This window comes from Microplitis mediator, chromosome 10 (genome assembly GCF_029852145.1).
Source record: "Microplitis mediator isolate UGA2020A chromosome 10, iyMicMedi2.1, whole genome shotgun sequence".
Classification (NCBI taxonomy): domain Eukaryota; kingdom Metazoa; phylum Arthropoda; class Insecta; order Hymenoptera; family Braconidae; genus Microplitis; species Microplitis mediator.
This window is the reverse complement of record NC_079978.1, coordinates 7201459-7215263: the sequence shown is the minus strand read 5'-3', so window position 1 is coordinate 7215263 and position 13805 is coordinate 7201459.

Sequence of the window (13805 nt, the reverse complement as noted above, 5' to 3'; positions counted from 1 at the left end):
TATAACTTGTAAACTACATGACCGGTCTACCCCAAAATCTAATCAATTCTAAGTCTTGGTGAGCTCTTTCGATTGCCACCAAGTACGTTCAAATCGGTTGATTCGTTCCAAAGATATCGTCGGACAAAAAAAAGATCACACACATACATACACATACACACGGACGTCCATCCGGGAATAGTCAGAATAGCTTTCTAGGACCTCAAAGCGTCGACATCTGATGAAAACTCGATTTTCGAAAGTCAGACCGGAACTAATAACTTCTCTTTTTTTGAAAATTTGCAATTTTCTTAGCGGGAAGTTAAAAATTGTAGTTGTTACAACACAACAGCAGCAGCTGTGTAGTTGAGGTTACTACAAGTTGGAGTAAAAAAATGCCAACTCCAACTTAGAGCAACCTTAACCACACGTGTAGTAACGTCAGTACTATTTATGTAGTATCCTTTACTATACATATTGGAGCACTCGCTATTATAAATTTTTTACTACAATATTGTGGTTAGAAGAACCACAATTTTTGTTCCGTGTATTTATTTAAAACTCTCAGTTACTTTGACACTTATAGATAGGGTAGGTAAAACGGGGTACCCCCGAAATTTTATAGAAAAAAAATTTTTTTTTCTGAATGCTTTTTAAACATTCCAAAATGATTTTTGTAAATATAATTGAGAATTATTTAAAATTTTTTTCGTTAAACTTTTTCAAAAATCGAGTGTCAGTCGAAAATGTTAATGACTTTTTTTTTTTATGATAAAAACTATAAAAATTTTTTTTTTCTTTCTTTGTATCAAATAATCATGTAAAATATCATTTTTCTTCATGTAAATTGCTTACAAAAAAATTTAATTTAATCAAATTCATTTAAAATCTAGGATTTTTTTTTTTTTACCTTTTTTAAGAGGTACCCCATTTTGCCCGCAAAAATGAGAATTTTTTTCTCAACGGCAACGGAAAATTTTTTCTATTTACTCTGATTATCATTAAAAAAAAAAAAAGATTTAGCGTATTTGAGTCCTCGAAAACTCAGTATTTCCTTAAGTACCCCGTTTTGCCCGGTCCTCCGATATTTAGGTATTTAATTTTTATTTCATAATAATCTACATCAATAATAATAATGATATGCTAGCGCTGCAACCTATATATTATTTGAAAATTTCAAACTACAGATTGTTTTATCGGATAATATTTGAACTAGTAGCACTGAACGGTGTGAAAAAACACTCATACACGGAAAAAAAAATATTGCTCCTCGAACGATCTAAAGTATAGTAACTCGTAGATCGTTACCACAACAATACGTATGCTTATGGTAACAATACCGTATCGTTCCAGTAACTATCTATTAGATAGCTGTGAGCCCTATACGACTTTCCGTAGTCGTCACCTCACACGGCACCGTCTAACCTAACTAAACATCCATTTTCGCGCCAACTTTTGAATATTGTATAATTGTTAAAAATAATTGTGATGTTGAATTATGGACCCACGGGTAATTAATAAATTAACAGAGTAGAATCTCCATAACTATGTTGATATATTTATTGATAAGTGTTTTTTTATGCTTTTTGTAATCAAATATACATTCATAACCAAAAATCTAAATATTATATATAGTCGATGTTTTATAATTTAAATGTGATACGTAAATAGAAGAAAAATAATTAATGAACAAATGAGATCTGAATTAATATTGAATTTAAAATTAAATTACTAATAAATAAATTCAAAAAATTAAAAGATATATTTATATTTATATTTAAAATTTATTTTGACTATACCTAACTAATAAATCAGTTTTATAAATTATTTTATTCAATCAAAGTTATTTGCTTATCATTTATTTATGAATGATAAAGGTTTTTAAATATCTCATATAATTTGCAACGCGCGTGACGTCAGATAGGGCTCAGAACGATACCGTATAGGTCTCAGAGCTATCCACCGTATTGTTGTCAGAACGATACAGTAGATCGTTGCAGTAACAATCTAGTAGATAACTATAGCGTATTGTTACTGTAACTATACAGTATACTTCTGAGTACAATATTTTATTCTCCGTGTACCGTGTAAAAAGTACACGGCTTGATATTTCACACCAATCAGACCTTGTAAAGTCCTCGGGGACCATTTTCACACCTAAAATTTTGTACAGTGTAGTTATTCCTATCATGTGAGATGGTAACCGTTACCATCTTGTGTTAGTAACATTAACAATCCGACGCGGCTGCGTCTAGTCGTTTTTAATACCAACTAAGACAGTAGAGGATACTATCCCAACAGTACAAATGTCTATATATAGCATAGGAGAGCCTACTATATTCACACAATAGTTTTTATTATATTAATACAATAGATCATATTACGCTGCGATAGTGAATATTACAAGTTTTTTCTCTCCGTGTATACGTCATCAAGAATGAAACTATTAAAACTGTTAACTAAAAACTTTGATTTATGTATAGGCTGGAATTCGTCGCAGTGGATATGGGAATCGCTTTTAAATCGGCTTAACGTTAACCAGTGGCACTTTAAGCTGCCTGGTGAAATGATTATCGGTACTAGCCAGTCCGTTGGGCCTGGTTAGTTAAGTCGTCGAGTAGAGAGACGTAGAGAGTAACCTACTACTACTATATATATTTACTATATATATATATATATATATATATGTAACATTGAGTACGAACAACGACGAGACTGTCCCTACAGTCGTTGATTAATTGTTATGCAATATGACGTCACTGGGCCGCTAGGATTAGAGCTCTATTCCTATTTCGTCCTCGGATATACGCTAGGGCGTCAAGTTTCTGGCTAATCCTTGAATTTGCTCGAGCCGAACATAGGACGCTGATGAATATTGATACAGCTGGTGAGAGAGACAACTCTCTGCCACGCAAGCATCAGCCCAGAGGATATGTCTCGAGAACTTACACATACTTTTAACTACTCATCTCTGTCTTTACGCTATCAATTACTTATGCTATTTCTTATTAATAGAATTATTTATGAGGATATAGATAGATATTTTTATTAAGAAGCTTATAGCGATAAGAGTAACGTCAATAGATTTATTTATGGGGTGGATGATCCTGAACTTGGTCTGTGCCAAAAGTCGGCCACCTGAGTATTCTTTTTTCTTTTTCCTTCAAATAATAAGTATTTTAAATATTTACAATAATAGTTACCTTCTTATGCTTTTCTTAGTCTGTTTTTTTTTTAAACACAGCCGGAAGTGAGAGTGCGGTAGTCGACTCAAGCATATTTTTGGTTTCTTCCCTTTTATATTTTTTCTGTTAACTCTAGATATTGAGCATGCGTTGATTAATGTATTAAAAAAAAAAAAAGATTCCGAAAGAACCAGATGAAATAAAAATGATGGTTTATTAGTTTTATACTGGTACTCATATACTTACTCAAAGTTTAGTTATGACCTTAAATGGCCGACTGTTAAAGCACTCGCTCTACTCAGTTGAAAAATTTCAAGATCGATTTATTGTAAAACAAACAGACAAAAGTATAAAAAGTTAAAATTTTTATCTTTGAATTTTCCACAATGATAGAACTGTCTAATTTTTAATTTAATATCTTGTACTTTAGAATAATAAGCGAAGAGAATAATAATAGGAAAGCATTGTCAGTCTAGCGACTTGATTTGTCAACGTCGGAAGATAAATATAAGAATTTAAAAGGCGAGAAGTCGAGAATACAATTGCCTGGAAAGAAATGATAGCATGGAATTTATATATATAAAAGAACTTCGTAATAACGCATAAATTGAGTTGAAATCGGACACTGTCCGGCTTTATATTATAGACCCACACCTGATTGCGTGATGCCACACATTGTGACAGTAGTAGCAGCAAAGCGCGAAGATGTTATCACTAAAATTGGATTGGATTTTTTGTGGTCGGGGGTGACCGCTCAAACGTATAAGCACTCGATAAAATATTTTTTAGAGACCCTCCGGCAGGCTTGACGATGATGCCGCCCGTGCGATTTCAAAGGGATTAGTTTTATGGTGAGATAAAGATCCGAAAAACGCAGTCAATATCATCGTACGACGGAGGCTATCCGTAATTGCCCAAGTGACACTGTAGCTCCGTTCCCACATTTTTTTTTTTTTTTACGCTCACAATATCCTTATATACTACTAGCCCCTTCTATTAATATATACTATTTGATATATATCGCATATAAGAGGCGCTAAATTTTATTTTCCCCGGGCTTCAAAAGCCATTCTACGTAGACCAATAGATCAATTGCCGGACGGATTGCCTTATTGACGGACAAAGTGCCCGTCAGGCGGCCAACACTCACCGGAGGGACACTCTCGTATATAGTCTCAGATGGAACGCGAAATTGAGTTAAGCCCTTGAGATCCGAGTGCTCTCTGTGATCGTTTCAATAACCAAGCACACCTAGTCAATATATATATGTATGTACATGTATATATAAAAGCATATATTGGAGTATATAGAAAGCTGATGATTTTTACTCTGTTTTAGAGGGCGAGTTGAATGAAAATAAAAAATAAATGGAACATTTGACAGCTATGAAGCGAAAAGCCTGAAGCTAAATTTGAACGACAAGTGTGTGACAGTAGTGTCTTAAGAAAATGCTGATGTTCTACAACGACAATCACCGAGACATTAAACTTGATGTCATATTTTTATTTAACATTTGATCTACTCAACTAAAATATTTAAAAATGTTAAAGGCCACAATAATACAGTTGATAAAAGTATAAGAGGCGAGTAATATAAATTCTTTAATCGCATTTGCTGCATCGAATCACCTCGTTGTAAAATCTTGAAGCATATAAATCTATCATAGTAAACACTGTTAGATGTTACAAAAAATATTAATTGAATTAGAATCACAGCGATAATGGTTTTGCCTCGATCTCCTCATCCATCAGTTTTACACGCCGTGGTGCGACCGCCAGCGTGGTGTAAGGGGAGAAACTGAGCGTTAGCAAGTGAAACAGGGAGAGAGAGAGAGAGAAAGAAGACAACAAGAAATATTATAGAACAAGAGAGAGAAAACAAGCAGAGGGGGAATAATCCGGGGCGAGTGATGAGATTAAAGGTTCCAGCAGCGGAACGTTACGGAGAACGGTGGACTGGGCCCAGCTCACGACTCGTCGTCGTACACACAACTATTCCGGATGAAAGAGGCTCAAGTGCATCGCGCCGTAAAATAACATTGTCCCACGAATCATGATCGCCACAACGACAAAAGCGTCGCGTTGCTCCAAACAGCGAAGAGAGATGAGTATAAGAGAGTATAAGAGAAAATGTGAGGGAGTGAGATAGTAATATTCGGGAAGTGAGTTGAGGTGAAAGAGTATCAGAGAGAGAATGGAAGTATAAGAGTGGTCGCGAGTCGGCGCCGCCCATCAGGATTGCAAGTTCTGTACAAAAGCGAAAACTGTGTACATATATATATATATAGATTGTACATAGACAAGTGTATTGTATATATTCTGGGGTCGTTCGCGGTAGCTTGAACAACTTTTTACATCGAGCGAGACAAGACTATTCTCTAACACTATCACCCGCACTGGGAGAGAAGCAGAGTAGCATAGCAGTGCTGGCGGGTCATAATGCACGAGAAAAGAGACAATAGCGATGGCGTGTGGGCCGATGGGGATTAGCGAGATAGAGCAACGCGGTGGCGTTGTTCCGTGAAATTGATACACGGCTTACACACGGAAATCGCAGGTATACGAGAGAATGGACCAACGAAAGAGAGAAGCGTAGAGAACTGATGTACATACGAATATGACGAGAGCTTTAAAAAATTGGCAATGACTGTAAGCACACAGTAAAACGATAAAAAGAGATGTGAAAAGAAAAAAAATTATAAAAAAGATAAAAAACAGAGGGAAAAAGAGTGAGAGAGAAAGAGAAGAAAAAGAGACGCTTATTTTTATCGGCCGTGACGGCAGTCGGTGCTCGCTGCATATATTTTCATATTCGAACAGAACGACCTGGGAATATTGTAATTTGCATTGGAGACGGAGGAAAGACTCGAGAGTCACGCTTGGTGAGGAACGGCCAAGGGAGCCGATTCGAATCGTCGTAATATGCAAATCTATCGCGCATACTAGGCTTTCTCTACTTTTACCAATTCCACATCATCTTACTTCTGACAGTGCTCAAGCAAATAACGTAAGATGGGGAACGTATTATTCACATCGTCAATTGGTTGGAGTGGGCGAGGAGGAAAGAGAAGACGGAGCAAGAGGACACATTATTAATTCGTCGGAAGACTATTTCTGATTGGCCCGAAGTATGAGTGAAAAATAAATATATTTCGAGGTAAAATAACGCATCAGGAGATGATCGGCTGATATACGCAGTATAATGTACGAAACGATGTGTGGCTCTACTACGTAATAAATTTCTAATCGAGAGAAATACACACTCAGCGCGCGATATATGGCCGCCTTCCGGAACGTCGACGGCTTTTACTAATAACCGATAGCCCAAGCGAACCGTGGAATATTATAATTGATTTATTGCATTTAGAGATCCGCCAGTAGTGCGTGGTAAGGGGGAGGAGGAGATGGGGGCGGAGGAAGAGGTATGGTGTGTGTTGTACCAGCGGATTTATCAGAGAACACGATCGAACAGAGGACATTTTGCCATTTTGCTTCCGCCTCGAAGTAGGTATAATAATAACTATCACGACACAGACAATGGCACTCTGCGTCGTCGCGCATACACTCGTTCATTCGATTGGGAGGACTGGGTAGGGTAGCTATAATATCTATATACATTTATATATATGCATATTCGAGAGTATGAGTTAACCCGAACCCGCGAAAGGCTTGTCACCGTTTGTTAAAATTGCTGGGGAGCCAACGAGAGAGCTTGCAATCTGTGATTCAGCCCCATTAACCCGGAGATTCGCCCGGACTTGTGCTCAACTTCCCCTATCTCCCGATCCTGCTTGTGTATCGTCTCGACTATTTTATCAATTAAAACTTAAAATTTGATAACAATAATCGATTCTTAATCATAAATTGTATACTGCACTCCAATCAAAAATTATTATATTTCGGTTGACTCATCAGTATTTCATGATTTGTCTCTCGTTATTCTCCTTTTCCCTCCAGTACAATAATTATATTAGAATAAAAAAGTTAAAGAAGAAACTCCGATCAAATCTATACCATCAATTTATCATTATAAAAAGGAATGTATTATCATTTTATATTTTACAGACCGGCTTGTCATTCTATTAATGACAATACAAGTGGAAAAGATAAACGATTAGAGCCGGATGGACTAACTTGGGACTTGGTCATCTTCTTCGCAAATCCGTCTGGCCAGCGGCGGCATCTCCTACTGAATACCAATTGACTATTCGTAGTGGCATATCGACTGGACACTCGAGGGCGTGACACAAATGCCAGATGCAATCAGGCAAAAGAGGAACGTGCAGTAAAAGAAGGTTCAAGTGTAATGCCAAACTCCTACTTGCCGTCAGCAGTACTACTACACTGTCTTTAGGCAAAAAATACTTATTCTTTTTAGGGGTGGACAGATAAATTCATGGGTAAATGTAACGAGTGTTCAGAAGTTTAGTTATAATAATCATGTATAAGTTATATATATATACATCAATAGATAAATATATTTATGATGTATGTATATGTACGTATGTAGGAGTCGACCGCACAGTTTTAAGATGATGACTAGCGTGGGTGCATAAATATGTTCGTATGCGTCACCCACATATCGAAAGGGCCAAGCAACACTTCCGTTTCACGCATAATCATCTCGATACATTCGTACAGATGTAACTTATCTTATATATATATGTATTTATTTTATATCTTTATGTATCCCCACAAAGTCTTATACACCACTTGTTTTATATTAAGACTAGCCTTTGAAAATATTCAATGAGAACGCAAAGACGGCTTTTATCGGTGTGAGTATAAGTGGTTGATAAATTAAACTAATAAAATATATCACGAGTTCACACGCTGGAGCAGAAGTAGACTACTCGTAGCCGTTGTCGTGGTTGAATCGTCGGAATTTCTTTCTTCCATGTAAAAGGGGGGAGAGAGAATCTTTTGAAAGTTGACTACCTCATGCGGGTATAGATATAAAAAAAAAAAAAAAAAAAAAGAAGAAGAAAGAGGGCGAAATTACGTCAAAAGTCTAGAGAATTTATCGGCGCACTTTTTAAACTCCGCCTTTCCCTACAGGATTAGCATATTATTTCTATGGAAGATGAGCAAGATCGAGTCTGAGGTGTTGGTAGTCGGTGCAACCAAAGAAGACTACGCTACTAGAGCGTATTATGTGTATTATGCGGTAAAGAAATATGAAGTAGTAGAAGAAGAAGATGAAGAAAATGAAGAAAAAGCAGCTATATGCTTGCTTTTATAACGCTCAAGACCATATCAAACGTGGTGATAAATGATTCTTATCCAAAGGCCTGGAAATTATTCTCTGCTTATCGATCAAAATCATGTAAATTTATTTTAAAAAATAAAAGAAAATTGTTTTTTTACATATTTTTGAAAAATAAATTACTCTATGAATATATAAAGGGCTGGCGGAAATGTATCAATTTCCGGTAGGTCAATCAGACACTTGAGAGTTCTTTTGTATCATCTACTCACTATTGTGTAAATATACAAGACACTGGACAAGGAGATGTCATCTTTTTAATCCATAGATAAGAGGACGTAGAAATAAATTTTCTACATCGAAGGATGTCTAGTGTACCAGTATCATCTATCTAGGATTAAGGATATCAGTAGTTGGAAAAAATATGAAATATAAAAGCCACAATGTCGACTGCAACAACAAAGAAGGCCAGTAGATAAGGTACCAGTTATGACAGACTCAAGGCTTGTACTACTGTCGATAAAATCGTGTTCCTGGTTACCGCATATGAACCGGCACGAAGGAGGAAAAGAATAAAGAATAAGAACGCAAGAGTATCTGACAAATATATACATCGACCTGATATTTATAAGGAGAAAACGGTGGATGTACATTTGAGGGGACTCTTATTCTTTTCCCAATCAGGAGTTAGAACGTTCGGGTAAAAAGAAAGAGAGAGAGAGGAGAGCCTTGGCTCTTCCCGTTTAGGATGTCACCGGTTGATAAAAAAACCACCTGGCAATGGGTATCCAAGCAGTTTGATTCCCAGTTGATGCATCAAAATACAGAACATACAGCTCTCTCGAAGCTTCAATATACAATTTCTCAAGAAATACAAAGTTACACTTGGTTATAAATCAATATATTTATTTTTCCATTTGATCGTTGTTATTTTTTATTTTCTTGAAATACAATAGATGTAGTTAGGGAGTGAGGAATATAAGCGAGAGTAAAGCTTTCACCGAGGGTAAATAACTTATTCTCATCCCCCTGAGTCGTCTCGATTGGATGCGGACGGCGCCAACAATCTTTACGATGTCGGAGAGTTGACGACGCCTGGCGTCGTCGTGGTTTCGCGTCGCCGACGCCGACGCCCGTAAAAGTCCAAGACGAGTTCAACCGAGGGAATAGTACTCTTGGTTGCTGTTGTTATACGACGGACGTGTATTGTACACACGAGGCCACACACTACGTAGTATCAGTTAAATAAATGCTTGCTATACACATCTATATACATATACATGTATACTTATATGTGTAGGGGCGTAGTTGTGGGTGCGACCGCCCGCCACACTCTGATTGTCGCGATAACAATTTCTTCTTCGGTAATCACTGCGACCCGACTTGAGGACATGCGGAATCGTAACGGCGCGTCAGAATAAAAATTGAGTAGACTCGCCGAGCAGCAAACTAAACAGACATGTATATTTTTCTTTCTCACTCATCTCTCATACTTGTAGTTATATTCTTTCTCATTACCTCTCGTTCTCTTTCTCGCATTATATCTCTCTTTTCCTTTTTTTATTTTCCCCTCGCAACTTTATCCCTTTCTTGCTCTCTGACAAAGTTGGCTCGCGAGTTACCCAATATAGCAGGCAGGACAAATATCCTTTTAAGGCTCAATACCATTGGCGGAAGAGGCGCGTCTGAACTTGCTGGCGGTCTGGCGCGAGCGAGTGCGGCATCAACTTTTCTATACGTAGCCCGTACCGTGTGCATCGTTTCTCGTCATCATCCACGCATCGTATCATCAAGAGAGCAATACTAATAGCACGTCGTTGTGGTCGTTCTGTCGCCATCAGGACATACGTATGTGCATATTCAAGCAGACTTAAAAGATACTGCTTGTATATATATATATATATATATATATATATATACATATAAAACTTATAAAATATCTACATGTGCGAGTAGATATGTCTGTGTAATGAAAAATCCATATAAATAAACGTGTACAGAGTAGAACATGACGGTAAACGTCGTCGTCATCGTCATCATCGTAGTAATCGTAGTATAGGCTCTCTCTTTTCCCCGGCGGACCGTACAAAAGACACGATGATGCCGTTGAGTAGCAAGAAGCTCCTTTGGCAAGTTTGGTTGGTGCGCAAAATGCAGCGCGACAACGAAAGGAGATCACGCCAAGGAGGTAAGCCCTTGTAAAGGCAGTCGGTAGGCTCTTGGTATGTCGCGCTACTCTTTTTCTCATCTCGATTCCCGGCCAGCTACGATGCACGCACGCATGCATGCACGCACATCTTCGAGACTCGTTTAGTGTATACACAGCAAGTACTCAGTACATATTATATATAGCAAAAGCAGTTGTACCGGATAATATTCTCATTACTCCCACGTTTAAAATTTTATTTTAAACTCTAGTCATAATTTTATTGTTGACTTATTTATAGCCGTTTAGTTGAAATCAATTGGACGCAAACGTCTTGAGAATCGACGGGGTGCAGTTGCCATTAGCAGAGTTGCTTTACACTTATATGGAGCTAGTGTAGCTCGCCCTTGTCCTGAGGTATACCGCTACGGGGCCATTGTTTTGCGTCTTTAGCATCTGAAAGACCCAAAAGCAACTATACTATACCCGTAGGCAGAAGTAGTAGCTGTATCAGTAGCAGTCGCGCAGAGTCCCAAAGAAAGACTAACAGAGAAACCTCCACAGTGCCGCCGGTGACTGCATTAGCAATTCAAATTGGCGGCAATTTTTTGAGTGCATTTTTGACCTCCTGTATCAACGTTCCTCCCTGTCCCCTGCAGGCCCCGAGCCTCCCCATTACCCCGCAAGTCTCATCGTTGGATCCACGCCGAAACTTGGGCTCCTTATTAAGCCCGCCCGCACCATATTAAGGACTTTTTTTCGATCGATAGTATACTAGCACAATCGATAAAACCACACGTAGATCTTCATAATATGCGAACGACAGACACATATGTTTATAAAGAGGTATACGATGAAATTGTTACTCAGCCGAACGTCTGAGTCAGCCGATAAGTGAGTGGGACATTTATTATTTTGGGGTTGTATTTGTGAGACACAATTCAATTTATTCTGCCACGATTAAATCATAAAATATATTATTTTATTATTTCATTGGTGATCTGAGATAGATATAAATTCTTATATATACAATTATAATCGAAACAAGCATCTAAAAATATAATCATCAATATATTTAAATTCATATCTTTATCGATCGGCTAGCACTCTTTTAACTAAATAACTCTGACTAATGTCACTTGGCTACTGCTACCTGAGACGGTTGACTCAAGCCTGATACCTGCGTATATTAATACCTTTTAATCCGTTTAGTAGAAAAGGTATAAATATATTTAAGTTTAAATTAACTTTAAATAAAATAACAAATACAAAGTCCGATAAATGATTATTTAGCCAATGAATAATGGAGTCGATGAGTCGATTACTAATACACTGCTACTCTTCATCAGTCTTATTTTGTTTAACGACAATAAACTATGCGAGTGTCTGTGAGTATGTGTCTGTGAACATGTATGTATATATTTATATATACGAATACTGTGCACTTCTATTTTTAAATATGCATTCGCAAGTGGCACGCGGGTGGCCGTCGTGTTTTCCTAAGCTGGCGCAAAATTACACACTGGCTGCTTCGCCAACCGCTTCGTCCGTCTTTTACCCTATATAACTTTTTTTTATTTTTATTTTTTATTCCTCATTCTGCTTTTTTTCACATATTCTTGCTCGACTTTTTACCTCATTTCACATTTTTTGTTCTCATTTTTTCCCGCTCACTTTGGGACGATATTTGAGTGTATATATATATTTAAACAGACACGCACGCATACTTACTCAAATATATAGACGAAATCGGCACTCATATATATACAATGTATATATAAGCAACATTTATAAGAGTGAGATTTGTATATGTTGGGAAAAGAAAAGAAGCAAGAGAGATTGGTTAGAGAAGAAAAAAAAGAAAATCAAGTATCTCCAAAAGATGTGGGTTTTATTTTTCAAGCGGACCTTTATAGCCCTCATCCCCTTGTACGGTGCACCGGCGAGGCGCCTCAATCAAAAGCAAGTAAAACGTAAAAAATCAGGCAACGAAATTCGCGGAGGGGCTTTTACTCACGGTCCGCGAACAACCAACTCTTCTCTTCAGTCGACTATTGTTTCCTGTCTTTCTTTATCTCACATAAGTTTTTAACCGGTCGCTTGTTATTCGCTCACTCTTTAACCGCAGCGCACGATATGCTAGGACACGTTAACGAGCCAGTAAATTTGTTGACTGGTTGACTGAGTGAGAGGCGTTTGGCTTTACCAAAGTGTATATACGCGCCCCAAACATAATGATTATAATAGTAGTTTGTTGGTAACCGAAGAGAGCTGCCCATTTTAGAGCCTGTGGAAGCCGCTATATAATTTTCCACCCACTAAAATAGCCATCGGGCCGACTACCCCCGAGCTCCCAATCCACTGGTGATTATCGGCAAATAAGGTACAGACCGAGCTACAAGTATTCTCGAGTAATATATCTCTCGTCTTAATAATGTTAAGACACAAGAGAATAAATATGTGTTCGAGTGGGTCAGGTGGCACTTGCGTTAAATCATGGGAACTTGACCTTTCGCGCGAGTTTTATACTCCCTGACTACTACCGATCCAAGGTCGTGCTCTCCAATCTATTCACATGTGAACTGTGCATAGTTATGTTACTTGCACCTAGTCTGTTGTATGTGACAGACGCAGGGGGTGGTGGGGCGGGCGGGAGGGAGAAAGCTGCGTAGGTAACATGATTCAACGTGGTATAGGTCAGATTTAAGCCGCCTTTGATATTTAAATCGGCCGTGTGAGTCTCCCGACCACACGCAGGAATTTACACGTTTCGTACCTTTCTATAGCGCGTTGGAACGCCGCCGTCTCTCACTACTATATATACCTAACTAACATACACCGCGCACTCTTTTACCTGGTCTTTGCAAAAGATAATAAAAATATACAGTGAGAAAGAGGAGCGGAATAAATTTATGCAGCTACTCGAGTGCCCAAAACTTATTCCAAAGAGCCTTTTCATCGTGTCGCATAAAAAGTACAATGATACACTTGGGACATGACCGTTGAATATAATATTAAGAGAGAGTCAAGAGTTATGAAAAATTACAACAAAAGAGAGAGATAGCGAGGACAAGCCAAGTGCGTGTATAGTCGATCGATCTGGCAGTTACGCTTGGCCGAGACACGCTTCATATTTACCATTATACACACACACATATATATATGCGTATATATATATATATATATATATATATATATATATATATATATATATATATATATATATATAAATACAGGTATGTATGTAATATACGTGAGACCAAAGATGCCCGATTAACTCATCACTCCAT